Here is a 16,354-nt window from a genome sequence, read left to right on the forward strand (position 1 = left end):
TTGTTTCCCGATGTATCTTCTTCGGCCCTGGCGTATTTCTCAATTCTTGCCATGAGTTCTTCCATGCTTTTTGGCAATGTTTTTGCCAAAGACTTCCGTAGTGGGCAGTCATCTTTCAAGCCGTTCTTGAAAGACACGACTGCTACCTCCTGGTTGCATTCGGGTATTCGGTTGAACACCTCGTAGTACCTCTTCGCATAGGCCCTAAGGCCTTCTTCCTTGGTGATTCTTAGGGCCATCAAAGCATCAACCCTCAGGGGTTGCAGCTTGTTGGTCACGAACCTGGCTACAAACATCTCGGCCAGGCCTTCCCATGTCTTTATACTTCCTTTTGGTAATTTATGGAACCAATCGGATGCAATTTCTCCAAAGGATGAGGGGAATACTTTGCAGAGCAACGGCTCGTTTCCGCTATATAATGCCATTGAATTTAGGTATAGCCTAACATGAAAGTTTGGATCTGACTTACCATCATAGATTTGAAACCTCGGCATACTGAATCTCTTGGGTGGTTCGAATTTGTCCAGTTCCACCGAGAAGGCTGTCTTCGGTTTTACTGGGGAGTTTACCTCGGCTTCTGCATTCTGCTGCTTCCTCTTGAGGTAGTCCCTTAGGTCTTCTTTGCTCCTCCCTGGAGCTCGGCTGTCTTTGGATTTTAATCTTTTTGGTACACTGCTTTCGGCCTCGTGGTGGGTCCGTTTGGATCTTTCTTCATGGGTTGTGTCAAAGTGGAGTACTTGCCCCTGAACATGTCGATGTTCTTTGGGGTCTGGATTCTTCATGTGGTGCGTCCTTCGGGACTCTTCTTGCCTCGGCTTTTCCCGTCCGACTTCCCTGGAAGGCCGGTGAGAATGCCTGCCGCTCCTGGTATGCTGAGGGACCTCAGGGATTGTTTTTCTTCCACCCTTCTGGGTGTTGGTTGCTGGCATCGGCGTATCTTGCAGCGGGTATGGTGGCTGCATAACATTATTCTGCATCATGAAGTTGACGACTGACTGAAGGTCTGCCAACTTGTTCGCCAGTTCTTTCACTTCCTCATCCCTCCGTAGGCACCTGTCCCTCCATACCTGGAGGTTATCTTCATTGTAGTACTTTCCTTGGTTTGTCTTTTTTGACGTGTCGCCTTCTGGGATGACGTCGTTCTCTCTGTGACCCTGGTCACGGGCTTCTGTATTGTGGTTGTCTCCTTCAATGTCAAGATCAATTGGTCTGCCACTCCCAGTGGGAGCGTCATCCCTAGTTTTTTCATGTTGTCCGTTACTGGCCATCTATTCTTCTTTCGTTCCTATAGACGGCGCCAAATTATGTGGGTGAAAATCTGACCACACTGCCCGCTTAGTGATCAACTGGAGAGCACAGGCAGAATAGATGGCTTTAGCAACCTGTAACAGAAAGAAAACGGCTCCGGCGGTGGTTCTTCCACCCGGGGGCACTCCGACGATCAAGTCAGTATACTTCTCAAAGATAATCAAGTGTTAAACTCAATGCTCAAACATAAATTGCATACCTTAGACCCATGGGGGTGCCTCTCTTTTATAATATACTCAATCCAAGTCCCACTAGAAGTATGACTTCTATGAATTTCATATCAATGTTTACTTTGGACTCTTTAAGAGATAAAGATAAACTCCCTAAGAGCTTTATCCTTATCTTGGTTAAGTCCCCTCTTCGTCTTAGGACTCTTGTCCCTTATCTCGGATTCCGATATCTTCGGAGATAACCTCGGCTTCTCCGAGATTATCTCGGCTTAACTACCAGGACACGTGGCACCTCGGCTGACACGTCGGCGTCACCATGCCACGTGTTGGTATTCAGAAAATACATCCCCACATCATCATTATGAGAAAATCCACATTTATTCCTCCACACATAACACGCGTATATTTGGTCCTTTATGTAATTCACACTAAAATGAGACTTTTGGGTTCATAAGAAAAAAAAAGGGAGTACCAAATAGTTCATAAGATCACTATTTATGATTTATTGGTGCTTCATCCTAAAATTTATCTAAACTATGTAGTAAAAATGATTTATAATCAATTAAATACATGAATTTGATTAATAAAAATTAAATAATAAATTACAAAAGTTATATTTATGATAAAATATAAATACATTTCGTTTGATAAGTTTCGTAATTTTAGTTTACCATATGATAGTAGTAAATTACATTTGTTATTTAAAATTGAAAAATATAAATATAAATTACTCAATCACAATAAATGCAAATCTCTACATATATATATATATATATACTAGCATTCACCCGTGCTATGCACAGGATAAATATTTTTTGTTCATATATATTATACTTTTTTTTTTTAATCATTTTGTTTCTCTTATATAAAACTTTTGATTTAACTCACTTTTTAGAAAATTAAGTTTTTATTTTTTAGTAAATTTTTTAATATTTTACATAGTTTTTAAAAAAAATCTAGATATACCTAATCTAGATACACTAAAAAAGTATAATATTTATATAATTTTTAAAAAAAAAATCACCAAAAAATAAATAAATAAAAAATAAGAAAATTCAATACATTTTCGTATTTTGTTGTATTCAATAAATCTTTTAAATTTTTTTGTACAAATTTTATACCTTTTAAGTATATCAAGATTAAGTGGATCTAAAAATATAAAATACGACTGTTTTTGAAAATTCCAAACCAAATAGAGCATTATTTGTAAATTTAAAAGTTGTGTAAAATTATTAAAAAAAAATTAAAAAATTATGAGTTTAAGGCACAAATAACTTAATACTTGTTATGATTTTATAATATACATAAAATTAATTAATTTCCCCTTACTCCACCCAAAATAAATTTAGTTGTATTATGTGTAAAATTATTGATTTTATTTTTCATAACATAAAATAAAAATAAAACTAACATGTATCGTTAATATAGTATTAAATTTAATAGATTCTTGCAATCTAAGAAATTAAAGAAGTAATAAAAATAATTAAATTTTAATCTTAAATTAAAAACTATAAAGAAAAACAAAAGAATTGAAATCATGTTTAATATGATAGAATTTTCATTTCAAAACATAATATTTCCGATTTTCAAGCCAAGTATGTACATATATATTTTGGATTTTGTAAAACAAAATAAAACATGAAAGATTAAATTTGGAGATTACAATTTTCTGCAATCTCTGTAGTCAAAATACAAAATCTCAAATGCTTGGAACAAAAAATAAATTATTAAAAAAAAAGAAAAAGAAAAACCGAGACTTGCATTTGATGGCGGATTGCGGACTGCTGGCATTCACTGCTGATGAAGGAAGTTGATGAAGTATATGTATTTGCAGTAGTGGATTGTTAGAAGTAATGGTTTAAGAGGATATGGATAGATGGGTTATTTTTTTTTTATATATATCAATCTGTTGTAGGATAGTGAGAGAGTGTGATTGAAAGTGTTTGAGGGTAGGAGAGATTTGTTTGAGGTAGGAGAGTAACAGATTTGTTTGGATAGGTTTTGTTTTTTTTTTTTTTTTTTTGAGTTTGGATAGGTTTTGTTTTGTTTTGTTTTTTTTTTTTTTTTGTTGACAACTTTTTATGGATAAGAGTTGTGGATAGTGGAAGAGTGGGAGTGAAAATCTTTGAGGGTGAGGGACAAACGTAGGGTAGGAGAGAAAGATGGAAGGATATGAGTTTTTATTGTTATGAAAGTCTTTGGGAGGGAAGGAGAAGAGCTATAAACTCAAAAGAGAGGTGCCACATATTTTTCAAATTTATGAGAATTTTAGAATGGCATTTTAGGTGGAAAGATAGGAGTTTTTATTGTTATGAAAGTCTTTGGGAGGGAAGGAAAAGAGCTATAAACTCAAAAGAGAGGTGCCACGTATTTTTCAAATTTATGAGAATTTTAGAATGGCATTTTGAAGCCTTTTAAAACAACACTACATTCTATTATATATATAGTATAGATAGATTACCTTCTTATTTTAAAAATCATTTGACTCGTAATATTTTTTTTATTTAATTTTTTTTTAATTGTTCATATATAAATAGTTAACTTTTTATTTTTATAGTTAATTGACTCGCAATATTTTTTATTTAGTTATTTTTTTCATCTTTTATTTGACTCTTTATAATGTTTTGCAGTTGAAATTTGAATAGTTATCATTTTATTTTATATTTTTATCTCTATCTCTTTGTTGTTCATATTTAAATATTTATCATTTTATTTAAATATATATAATCCTTTTAGCTTTTGGGATTTAGATAATTGACAAATGATTAAAAATTAGAAAAAGTGAGAGGGGGAGACTTGAGAAGTGATACGTAGGAGAGAGAATCCATAAGAATTTAGTATTAAGAGTTTGGAGATTTTTTTTTAATTGTTCATATATAAATAGTTAACTTTTTATTTTTATAATTAATTGACTCGTAATATTTTTTATATAGTTAATTTTTTTATCTTTTATTTGACTATTTATATTGTTTTGTAGTTGAAATTTGAATAGTTATCTTTTTATTTTATATATTTTATATTTTTATCTCTACCTCTTTGTTGTTCATATTTAAATACGTAGGAGAGAGAATCCATAAGAATTTAATATTAAGAGTTTGGCGATTTTTTTTTAATTGTTCATATATAAATAGTTAACTTTTTATTTTTATAATTAATTGACTCGTAATATTTTTTATATAGTTAATTTTTTTATCTTTTATTTGACTCTTTATATTGTTTTGTAGTTGAAATTTGAATAGTTATCTTTTTATTTTATATATTATATATTTTTATCTCTACCTCTTTGTTGTTCATATTTAAATATTTATCATTTTATTTAAATATATATAATCCTTTTAGCTTTTGAGATTTAGATAATTGACAAATGATTAAAAATTAGGAAAAGTGAGAGGGGGAGACTTGAGAAGTGATACGTAGGAGAGAGAATCCATAAGAATTTAGTATTAAGAGTTTGGAGATTTTTTTTAATTGTTCATATATAAATAGTTAACTTTTTATTTTTATAATTAATTGACTCATAATATTTTTTATATAGTTAATTTTTTTTATCTTTTATTTGACTCTTTATATTGTTTTGTAGTTGAAATTTGAATAGTTATCTTTTTATTTTATATATTTTATATTTTTATCTCTACCTCTTTGTTGTTCATATTTAAATACGTAGGAGAGAGAATCTATAAGAATTTAATATTAAGAGTTTGGAGATTTTTTTTTTAATTGTTCATATATAAATAGTTAACTTTTTATTTTTATAATTAATTGACTCGTAATATTTTTTATATAGTTAATTTTTTTATCTTTTATTTGACTCTTTATATTGTTTTGTAGTTGAAATTTGAATAGTTATCTTTTTATTTTATATATTTTATATTTTTATCTCTACCTCTTTGTTGTTCATATTTAAATATTTATCATTTTATTTAAATATATATAATCCTTTTAGCTTTTGAGATTTAGATAATTGACAAATGATTAAAAATTAGGAAAAGTGGGAGGAGAGACTTGAGAAGTGACACGTAGGAGAGAGAATCTATAAGAATTTAGTATTAAGAGTTTGGAGAATTCTCATACTCCACTACATTTGTATATATATATAGTATAGATATATATAAACGTTTCGTGTGTATAAAAATATTGAATTTTGATATGTCTGTTAAGTAGTAATGGTCATGGTGAGAAAAAAAAATATGTTGCAAAATTTTAATTATATAAATCATTTTATGTTTTATGGTGAAAATTTTAAATTATTTTAATAGAAAATATTTTACATCAAAATATTTTTTGATTGTGTGATTTATTAATTATTATTTTTTACTTGGAAAACTCTTTGAGTGTATGTTTTATTAATTATTATTTTTTAATTGGAACGCTCCTTGTTTGTTTGATGGTAAGGAATGAATGATTTTAGAAAATGATTTTAGGAATGAAAAATGCGTTCTTTGTTTAAAAAAGAAAGTGTTTGAGTGTGTGATTTATTAATTATTTTTTTAATTAAAAAATTAAGAAATTTAGATTGAGTACTTGGAGCTCTCATATTTCTTGTCACTAAAAATTCCCTTTCGTTTTTATAATAGATAGATAACAAAGCTACTCTTCATATATTGAGAATTTTTACATAAATTTATAAATTTAAGGGCAAAGCACCAATAAATTCCAAATTTTAATTTGTTGAACCATTTGGTCCTATCTTTTATTTTGTAGACTAATAAGTCCTGTTTGAACATTAATTACGTATATACTCATTTAATTAACATGTAACCTTTTTTTTGGTGGAGGGCAAATGTAAGTTTTTACTAATGTTGTAATGACAAAAATGCCCAAAAGCTTACTATAAACTTTTTTATGATTTCCCTCCTTTCCAAACAAAACGGTCGAGATATTACGGAAGATTCTGGGTTTGTATCCCAACGTTAGTGATTGGGATCCTCATCATTTGGCAATGTTGACCCTCCAATATTGAATGACACAATAACATAGCACATGACCCACAAAAAACCCTAGAAATCCAACAAGGTGTAGGCGTCGTTAACATTACCAAAAGCTATTCGTCATGAGGATTGCAAATTCTTGAACTCTGCTTGTCGGTGATACCGTAACGTCGGCGAACTAACGTTGTCAGTGATTCGGTGTCGTTCTGCTATGGCAGTAGGTATGTGAATGGCTGCTGTTGAACTAATGTCGTAACTGAATAGGTTTGTAAGCCATATTGTGGTTTGAAATTGGGATTGTTGGTTGTTTTTAATGATGTTGTTTATGCCAAAATCGGAAATAAAAGTTGTATGTTTTTTGATGGACGAAGTGTTGTTATGTTGTGTTTAATGTTTGCGTAAAATGCAATGTCGATGTGTTTATGTGCTGTAACGACAATATTTGCTAGGGGAAAATGGGATTCAAGTTGATGTTATTTTTTGGAGATGGACAAATAATGTAGTTGTTTGATATGTTTATTGTGTGTGTGTGTGTGTATGTGTGTGTGTGAGTAAAGTGATTTTGGAGTGGGGTGGATGTTAATGATTACAAGCGTGAGAAATTCATGTGAGTTGTGTTGATGGTGTTTGGGTAGTTGTCCACAATTATGAGAACAAGGTAAATGTAAGGTTGTCATGACCCAAACCCACCCCTATGGGTTAAGGACATAACCGGCTAGTAATCAAGGGATTACCTACGGCCTCAAACCAAACCAGACATAATTCATCAGAATAAAGGGGCCAAACAGAAGCAAAATTTAAAACTTTTGTCCATAGAACTGTGCTTACATGGCACATCATAACAATCCATAAGTATGCATGTTAATAACTCACATCAAAATATGTAATAACACAAAGTTCTGTACATACAGGATCATTATGTCTAAGTCGGTCAAACCCAAAGTTTATATACAAAAGTAATCTAATGTTTTCGCCAATATAACAAAACCATATCAAAAGAGCAAAAGAGGTGAAGACAAGTCACGTGCGTGAGACGTGTGGGCTGACTCTTCAAAACCTTGACTGTTTTACACGAACTTCACTGAGGTTGGGTTTGGACCTCCCTTGGCTCACCTACAGACACATGAAGGAGCGTGAGCGAAAGCCCATTAATAATATCAAATAAAGAAGATACACGAACAGTATTTAGAACGACATGCACCAAACGGCCTTGGGCCCAATTCATATTCTTATCTAGTATACATATATATATATATATATATACATGTCAAGTAACTGTGGTTCTAAACACATCAGACGGCCTCGGGCCCAATCCATTCATGTCAAACGGCCTTTGGCCCATTTATCATTCATTCATGTCAAACTGGCCTTTGGCCCAACCATTCAAATTAACGAACTTATAAGACTTACATAGAAATAAGCAATTGGACAAGTACATACTTCAGATATCTTTAAGATATTACTCACAGTGTTCTGCCGATGGATTCACCCTTGAGCTCGACCCTACACATTACATAACACATATGGGTCACAAACAATTCAATCCATTCTTAATTCATACTTTCCTCTTAGGCTTCTTTCTTATCCTTTTAATTCATTCATAATGCCCAATGCATGCCTAAGAGTGCTTAGAAATGAAAGAGAACAAAAAATGAAACACAGAACACATTTATACAATTTTCAAAAACAGGGGTCCCCGCTCGAGCGTGGACTTGCCCGCTCGAGCGGACCCATTAGGTCTGCAAAAGTACTGGTTGCCTTGTTTTTATGCTCGAGCGTGAAGCCAGATGCTCGAGCTGAAGGTCTCACTACATGGCTTCCCGCTCGAGCGTAAACCTCCCCGCTCGAGTGGACATCAATGTCTGCAAAATATTCTGAGAGCTTGTATTTTACGCTCGAGCGGCGGTTCCCCCGCTCGAGCGAACTTCAAGAATTCTGGGTTTTCCAGAACTGCTCTTCAAGTTCAAACTCGACCTTCAAAGGTCCAAAACTCATAATTGTCGGTCCAAAACATGCAAATACATTATATAGCATATGGATGTAAGCAACATGAAGCCAATCATTCAAAATCATGGTCAAATTCTTCAAAATTAATCAACATTTCTTTGTATAATCGAGGCTCATGCATTCACACCTCATATAAGCTCCATATCTTCAATAATCAAACATGCATGCCAATTTTTGACTTCATTTCTATTTCAAATGGTGTTCATTCTCATGAAACTCAACAAAACCATGCTTGCATGTATGATCCAACTCTCAATCTTTTATAATTGACGTGCTACATGTTAGATTATGCAACTTCATGACAATTCATAGCAATTCTCTACATGCATGCACACATGGACTTAAATCTCAACTTAATCAACTCAATTCATGATCTAACTCACCATTTAATCTTCAATTCACAAAATCACAACTCAAACTTATGAATTAAGGGTTGATTACTCATCTAGGAGCTTTAATCCTCACAATTGAAGTTAATTCTTGAGCCTAGCTTTCAAATCTCACAAACCTTGAGCCAAAATATACAATTCTTCCTCTTTCCCTCTGTAGCTGACCCTCGCTCTCTTTCCTTAAGGTAATCTCAGCCAAATTGAATACAAAGAGAGGTATTGAGGGAAAATGGCCCATTTTATAGGCTCTCTCTCAAATATATTTTATTATTATAATTAATTGAGCACTATACTATCAATTTAATCTATTTAATTTGATCAGAATCAATTTTCAAAGTTTCACGGTAGGCTCTAAAAATTACGCCAATCACAATGGCGTAGTCAATTTCGGTTTTCGTGGCCGATAAGGCCTTCAATTTAAGCTTCAAAGCAGAAAGTCAAACAGATTTTCCTACGGTGAACAGATAGAAATTCAAAACCACATATATTCATGTAAATGGCACTCAAAATTATATCAAATACATAGGCACAATCATAATTAAGATTAATTAACATAATACGGAGCAGGGTTATCACACTGTAGCTGAATGTTAAATGCAATTATGATTTGGGAACATGATGGGCATGTTGTTGATGGATAGTCGAGGTGGATTTTTGTTGCTAGTTTTGAAATTGGGATTGGGTGGTTAAGGGTTTGAAAATGTGAGTGTGTGTGCAAATCTTTGTTTTACTGTTCCGTTAATGTAGTCGTTATCCCAAATTTAATGGTGGAAAATGTAATATATTAGTTTTGTGATTAGTAGGAGTAATTGTGATGATGTTTTTAGGTGATTCGTTTAGAGTTTGTATTGTGAACGTAGTGGTGATGTTGTTTGTTGTTATTCGCAGGTGTTTTGTGGGAAATTTGTTGTGTATATGGTTGCATAGTGTATGTTCCAGTCGAATGTTGTTGGGTCCGTTGGGGTAAATGTTAAGTAAATTTTGGTAAACATTTTGACTTGGACACCAAATATGTAAGTTTTTCAAACAATATAAAGCAACTATGCTAGATGTACTTAAACACACACGTATCTATGGTGGGAAATGTTGGGTACATTAACTGAGCATATTATTTGGTTTATGTGTTTAACTTATGTTGTTATGATTTGTGTGGTAAATTGTACGTGATTTTACAAATGTATGCTCATAAAATATTTGTTTTACGTTTGTTTTGGTTACTTGTAATGTAGTTGTTTGTTAGGGGTGTGGTTTTTGGGTTGTATGTAGCAATGGCATTTAATATTTGGGGGGATTGTCGGAGTCCGTAGATGTTACGTTATGCGTTTGTTGTGTTGTATATATGGTTAACGTTGACAAATAATAGTATAGCTGATGTAAGTGGTTGGAGATGTAATGATGGAAATATAATTGGGTGGTAATTACATGGTAAAGGGGTTGAAAATCTAAATAGTTGTGCAGCTATTTGTATTGATGTTCCGTTACAGTACTCGTTAGCCAAAATGGTATGTAGGAATATGTAAAATAATTGTTTTGTGTGTAGCGGAAGGAATTATTATGATGTTGTTGGGTGTTGGTGGGAAGACTACGTGATTCATTTAATGGGATGGTTTGTTATGTAGTTTAATTACTTCAGATTGTGTGATGTGAACATTGTGGCAATGTTGTTTGGTGGTATTTGCAGGTGTGTTGTAGGAAATTTGTTATGTGTATGGATGTTTAGTGTGTGTTCACGTCATTGTAGAAGTGTATGTGTTGCAATCGGATATTGTCGGGTATGTGGGAGTAATGTTAATGACAAGTGTGTGAACATCTAATGTGGCCACTAAATACCTGCGCGTGAAGCAACCACGTACAACCAGTTGCCGTTGCAATTACATACTACTTTGATTCGCACAGAGTCATTTTTAATGTACTTAAATTGAAACATGCACTCGACAGCATATTTGCATAATATCCTCTGAAATTCATCAGCGCCGCCCCCAAAAAATTGGCCAACATGTGTAATACCAAATGCCTAACTAGCAAACAAGAATGTCTTAGATTTATGCGTACAATATAAAGGCAATAAATTTGCATGGTCTTCCATATCACATCTAAGCCCATCATTCTGGTGGAATACCTCACTGTTACGAGAATCCGCGACACCACAACCACTGGTCGACCCATAACTTTTTGTTTGAATAATCACATCAATATGTTCTAAACCAAATGACCTTGTTAAGGAAAACATATTATGGACATCGTCATCAGAATCAACCTTCAACTATTGTACCCTGGAATATCAAACAAGAAAAACATCAACCCCGACACCAACCCATCAAACTTGCCAAAAACACACTCAACCAGTTGTTCAAATGTTGAAGCTTGATGAAGATGAGCAACCGCATTCGCTTGTCTGAATGTACACAAAAGCAAAATGACAAACTCCATACCTGATACAATTTTTTTAAAAAAACAAACCCAACATAACATTATGAACTACAAAACAATGTAACCGACACAAACTATTCAAATGCTATGACGTTGACGGTAAAAATAAGCACTATAAATGTTACAAAGGCAACACAATGTATTATTTTCTGATTCTGCTAACATCATATCAATTGACAAGTAACATTGAATTTGACAAAAACCAAAATAACAGTCCTATAATGAACCAGAACATTTGGAAAAAATATAAATCCAATGTCGTACAACGCTGCCACTGTGTGAGTTTTCACCACAAACATCAGTGGCAACCCGTAAACAACAACAAAGAACACAACATCAAAAATCAACTACTGAGAAAAAAAAAAAAAAAACGAAAACAAACAAACAAACAAACAAACAAACCAACCAACCTGTTAAAAATCGCACAGCCCTATAGTCATCATAATATTTTGGGAACTGACCAATAAATTTTATATTTTGATCTTGTGATCCATATAGTCCTAAATGTTTTCTTGTTAACCGTGTAATCTTTGGGGGCTAGTCGTTTACTAATTTTCCATTAGTGAAACCATTGTCAACAATTATGTATTTAATTTTGGGGATAAGGGTGTGTGTGTTTTCCACGTCCCCTAGAAAAGCGTAGTTAATATTTAGTTGTTTAAAATGTTTGAGTTGGAAATGTGTGGGTGTGAACATGCCACATGTGTATGGTGTATCTTTTCTGATACGAGTGACGTCATGTAGGGGTACACGGAACACCGTGTCACTATTAGAACAAAATTTGCTATACCCTCCCTCACACCCCACTGATACAACCACAGCAACGTCCATTACTCAAACGTGTGGTCCCTCAAATTCAATACATGGTGCACACACAATCCATCTTTACAATATTGAAAACCCATAATCAAAATAACCAATACAACAACACATCACTTACGAAATATACACAATGTTACGCATACATTTCTAATTATATTCGGCACATTGTCACATTTGAAAAAAGTACATTAACGAGTTTTCAGTTTTTTTAGAGTCACATCAGACATGTTACGTTGTCGCATTTGAAAAAAGGATACTAATGAGTGTCATATCATACCTGTTACGTTATCACATTTGGACCACGTTGTCATATTTAGAAAAAGTACACTAATAAGTTTTTAATTTTTTTTTTGAAGTGTCACATCATACCCGTCATTTTGTCAACCCCTTCGTCAACAAAATATCACCCCCTTCCTCCAACCATGTGATCACGTATTCCAAAAATAAAACAACATTCCCAATTAACTAGCGAGGGTATATTCGTCTAATCAATACCCATCTATATTTGAAAAGGGATTTCCTAGTCACAAATTACACCTAGTAAGGACTTGCCAATCAAACATTCCAAACGTGGGATCAAATGATACAAAAATTTCCAAAATAGAATTTTCTAATAAATTTCTCTAATATTTTTTTAATTAAATTTGATAATAGCATTACAAATTTGAGAAATTTTACTTCACATTTTGGTAGGGTTTGATAATTCCATATTTAGGTAGATTTTCATCTCATAACGCATTCCCATTAACCACTTCTTGGCAACCATGCAGCATGGGACCTCACACAGTCATCACCACCAACAAACACGGGTAATTCTATTTGGGGAATTGAACTATAAATCCCATATAGATGACTTGTGAGCCTTGCAGTCCCAATTGTTTATAATAATCCTATCAGTCCCATTTAGTGTTGATTTACCTTTTTGCCCATAGTGTATGATATTAATGTTGATTTATGCAGATTGCATATGTCATGGGTCTACCACATTTGGAAAATCATACTATAGTCTTTTTTGTGTTGTTACGTTGCTTTGGGCCTACCACATCACCATTTTTTTTTTTTTGGTCCAAAACATTCCCATGTTAATAGATCGATGGTCCATTTTCATTTGGGTCAGGCCAACCGTATTTGACATTGTTTGTACGGTGAACACAATCCACACCGTAGCATTCCATGGATAGTTGGTAGAAGGTTTGAATAACCCCCATTTCTCCAGCGTTGCTGAAGTTCGTCCATATTTCACGTTACGGCAAGGCATGTATTCCCAATCGGCTTGAGCGGCACTATGCACCCAACCCTGTTGTGGCAACCCAATAATATTCAACATTCATCACCCCACATGTGTGCTCACTGTTCTATTTCTTCAAATAAAAGAAACCATTCACATTCATCACCTTAGCGTGAACAGACCATGGACACCCCCTTGACTCATTAAACATACATACTGCTGTAATTCTGACCAAGTCATTCTTCTTAAACTTAAATTAAAACCACACTCAATAGCGTATTTGATGAGGACCTTACGAGATTCCCCGCCCCACCTTCAAAACACTGCCCCACATTATTGATGCTAAAAGCCTATGACTTCGGCAACAACACTTTCTGCGCATGCGGGCAAAAATTTGGTAACAAGTCATCATCTCCATCAACATCTTCTGTCACTCCACTTCTCCGCCCGTAGATAAGTCCGTTGTAGGAGTTGTCACTAATGGCCCTTCGACATTTGTCTTCCGATGATTCCTTGCGCAATTCAACAATGACATCAATGTGGTTGAACCAAAAAGACCTGGCAAGGCATACCATGTTTTGGAAGTCCAATTCGTTTTCCACATTGAATTTATTGTACCCGGTGATCCAAAAGAACATAGACACCTAACCTAGAGACATCCCCCGGATCGTTCGCAAACATAATTAACCAGCGTAGTGTACGTGAACGCCAAGTCAACCATGACGGCAATGTTGTTATCACCATACGAACACAACAACTTTAAGTTGTCCCCCATACTCGCAAAGAAAAATAACAAAATATGCGATTAAATTCGGGAAGAAAACTAATGATTGTGTGACATGGTGAGAAACCCCAACACAACCCGTCACAAATCATCGTTCCCATCCTCCACCCAAAGACTACCGCCCGCAAAATAAACACAAACTTGCTATCCTCCCCTCCCGAATACGTTACTTGAGCGCAATTACGAACACCAATCCCTATATTCGCAGCTCTCCTAGTTACAAACAACTCACTATATTCTTTGTTGGTGTTGGCACATTACAACGTAGCACTATGCCTTCAAATACCCACACAAAAGATCACCCCACAATGGTCGTTCCTATATCGAAAACGTATTCACTGGAATTCCTATACTTGCCAAATACATTACCTACAATGAATAAGGGTAAAAATGACACAAAATCCCCTTCCATATAACACAAATAGGATCTTGTGGTGAACATTGCCAAATAAATGGGACTTCCAAAAGTAATGAAAATAAAAAAGGATCCCTCAGTTCAAAACTTTCCCAAATGGGATTTTCTAGTAATTTTCCCATTCTATTTCCACACATCATTTAGTCTATGTGGACACACTTAATGAATTAATTTTTTCTTATAATTTTACCACTAAACAAAATGACCAATATAGATATCAATACACACATCAATCCTTAAAACTAAAATTTCTTAGTACACATCTTTTATATGGAAATTCTCAATACACAAATTCTTTTCAAAAAATATGCATCAGATTTACTCTTTAATTTTTTTTTTTTGTTTTTTTCCCACTCCCTCCATTGATCATTGTTCACTTTACTATTCCTTCATTGTTTCTCATAGATTTGACTAATGTTGCTCAAATTTTCACTCCTTATCTATTGCTTATAATATTGTTCCATTACATCCCACCGTTATTATTGATTTGTATGATGGAGGATTACAAAACAATGAATGTTTAGATGTAGGGAAAAAAATGATTGTTAATAAAAAATTAGGCAACGAATAGGTGAGTTTTTTGGTTTGAAAGTATTTTTTTTTTCATTGTCGCAATTATCATTCTAAAAATCAGTTCTGAAAACGTTGCACCTATATTGAAATTAACTTTTGAAAACATTTCATATATTCGAAAATCAACTTCAATAATAGTTATATGTCAAAAATTTATATTTGGTTTAGAAGTTGTTGGCTTTTTTGGCTTTTGAAGGTTAATTATGTAATTTTAAGCCTGCCAGCAAGGATCAATCAGTCCTTACAAAATTTTAATTGCCAATCAATTATCAGACGATTGTGTTGAAGTTCTTTCAGTTTCAATGAAGAGGACTTTTACTGGTGGCTTGTTTGAGGAAATTTTTTATAAGTAATAATAAATACAGGACAATTTAGAAACTGAATTTTATTGAGTAAATAAGAACTTACAATGAAATGATCCAGTCTTGAAAAGATTTACAACAATGACTACTTGGGAATTACTCCTAGGAAATGAAGTGCAGTACAAGAATTGAAACGTTGAATATGTAATGAACTGGAAATATAAAGCTGGAAAGAAAATATGAAGTAAATGACTAGTTTTCTGGATCTGAGTCTGGATTTTTCAATTTGGGATCTTCCATGCTATTTATACTCTTCAAGGGCAACCATCGAAGTGAGCTTTCAATCGTCGAAATGTCTTCCCATGATTGCTGATCATGTTTTCTTACAATCAATCCCACTACACCATTCTTGCAGTTAGGCTTCCCTCTTGGATTTGAATTTGAATTTGAATTCATGAGTAATCGTTGTGCCATGTGATCTTGTGCCTTTTAGCTATTTTAGTGCTGCGCAGATCCATTATAACCAATATGACCTGCCACGTGTCTTTTTTCGACTGGAGACTTGTATTAACTCCTTGAATTGCCCCTCATGTACTACGTGTCAAGCTGCAATTAGCTTTTACAAAATATATAGCCAACAAAAGTACAGAATCAAAAATTATTGTTTGATTTAGTTGTTGATTGTCGAATTTGTTTAATGTATCTGGATAACCAGTACCAAATTATTTCTATCTCGTTGCTAGTCAATATGAAACGAATAATAAAAATAGTATAACAATAATTTACACTTAGTTTGGTTTTGAGTTTTGAAAATAATTTTTGAAAATTTCAATCCGTATTCTTTTGTTTTAGTGAACATTTTTAATATTCTAATGATTTTTTTTGGATTCACTTAATTTAGATACACTTAAAAAGCATACAAAAATATAAAAATTCAGTACATATTTGTTTGTGTTTATTATTTTTTTAAAGATTTTTGGCAAATAATTTACTTTTTA

Source organism: Camellia sinensis, chromosome 9 (assembly GCF_055761805.1).
Source record: "Camellia sinensis isolate YWXY chromosome 9, ASM5576180v1, whole genome shotgun sequence".
In the NCBI taxonomy this organism is placed as follows: domain Eukaryota; kingdom Viridiplantae; phylum Streptophyta; class Magnoliopsida; order Ericales; family Theaceae; genus Camellia; species Camellia sinensis.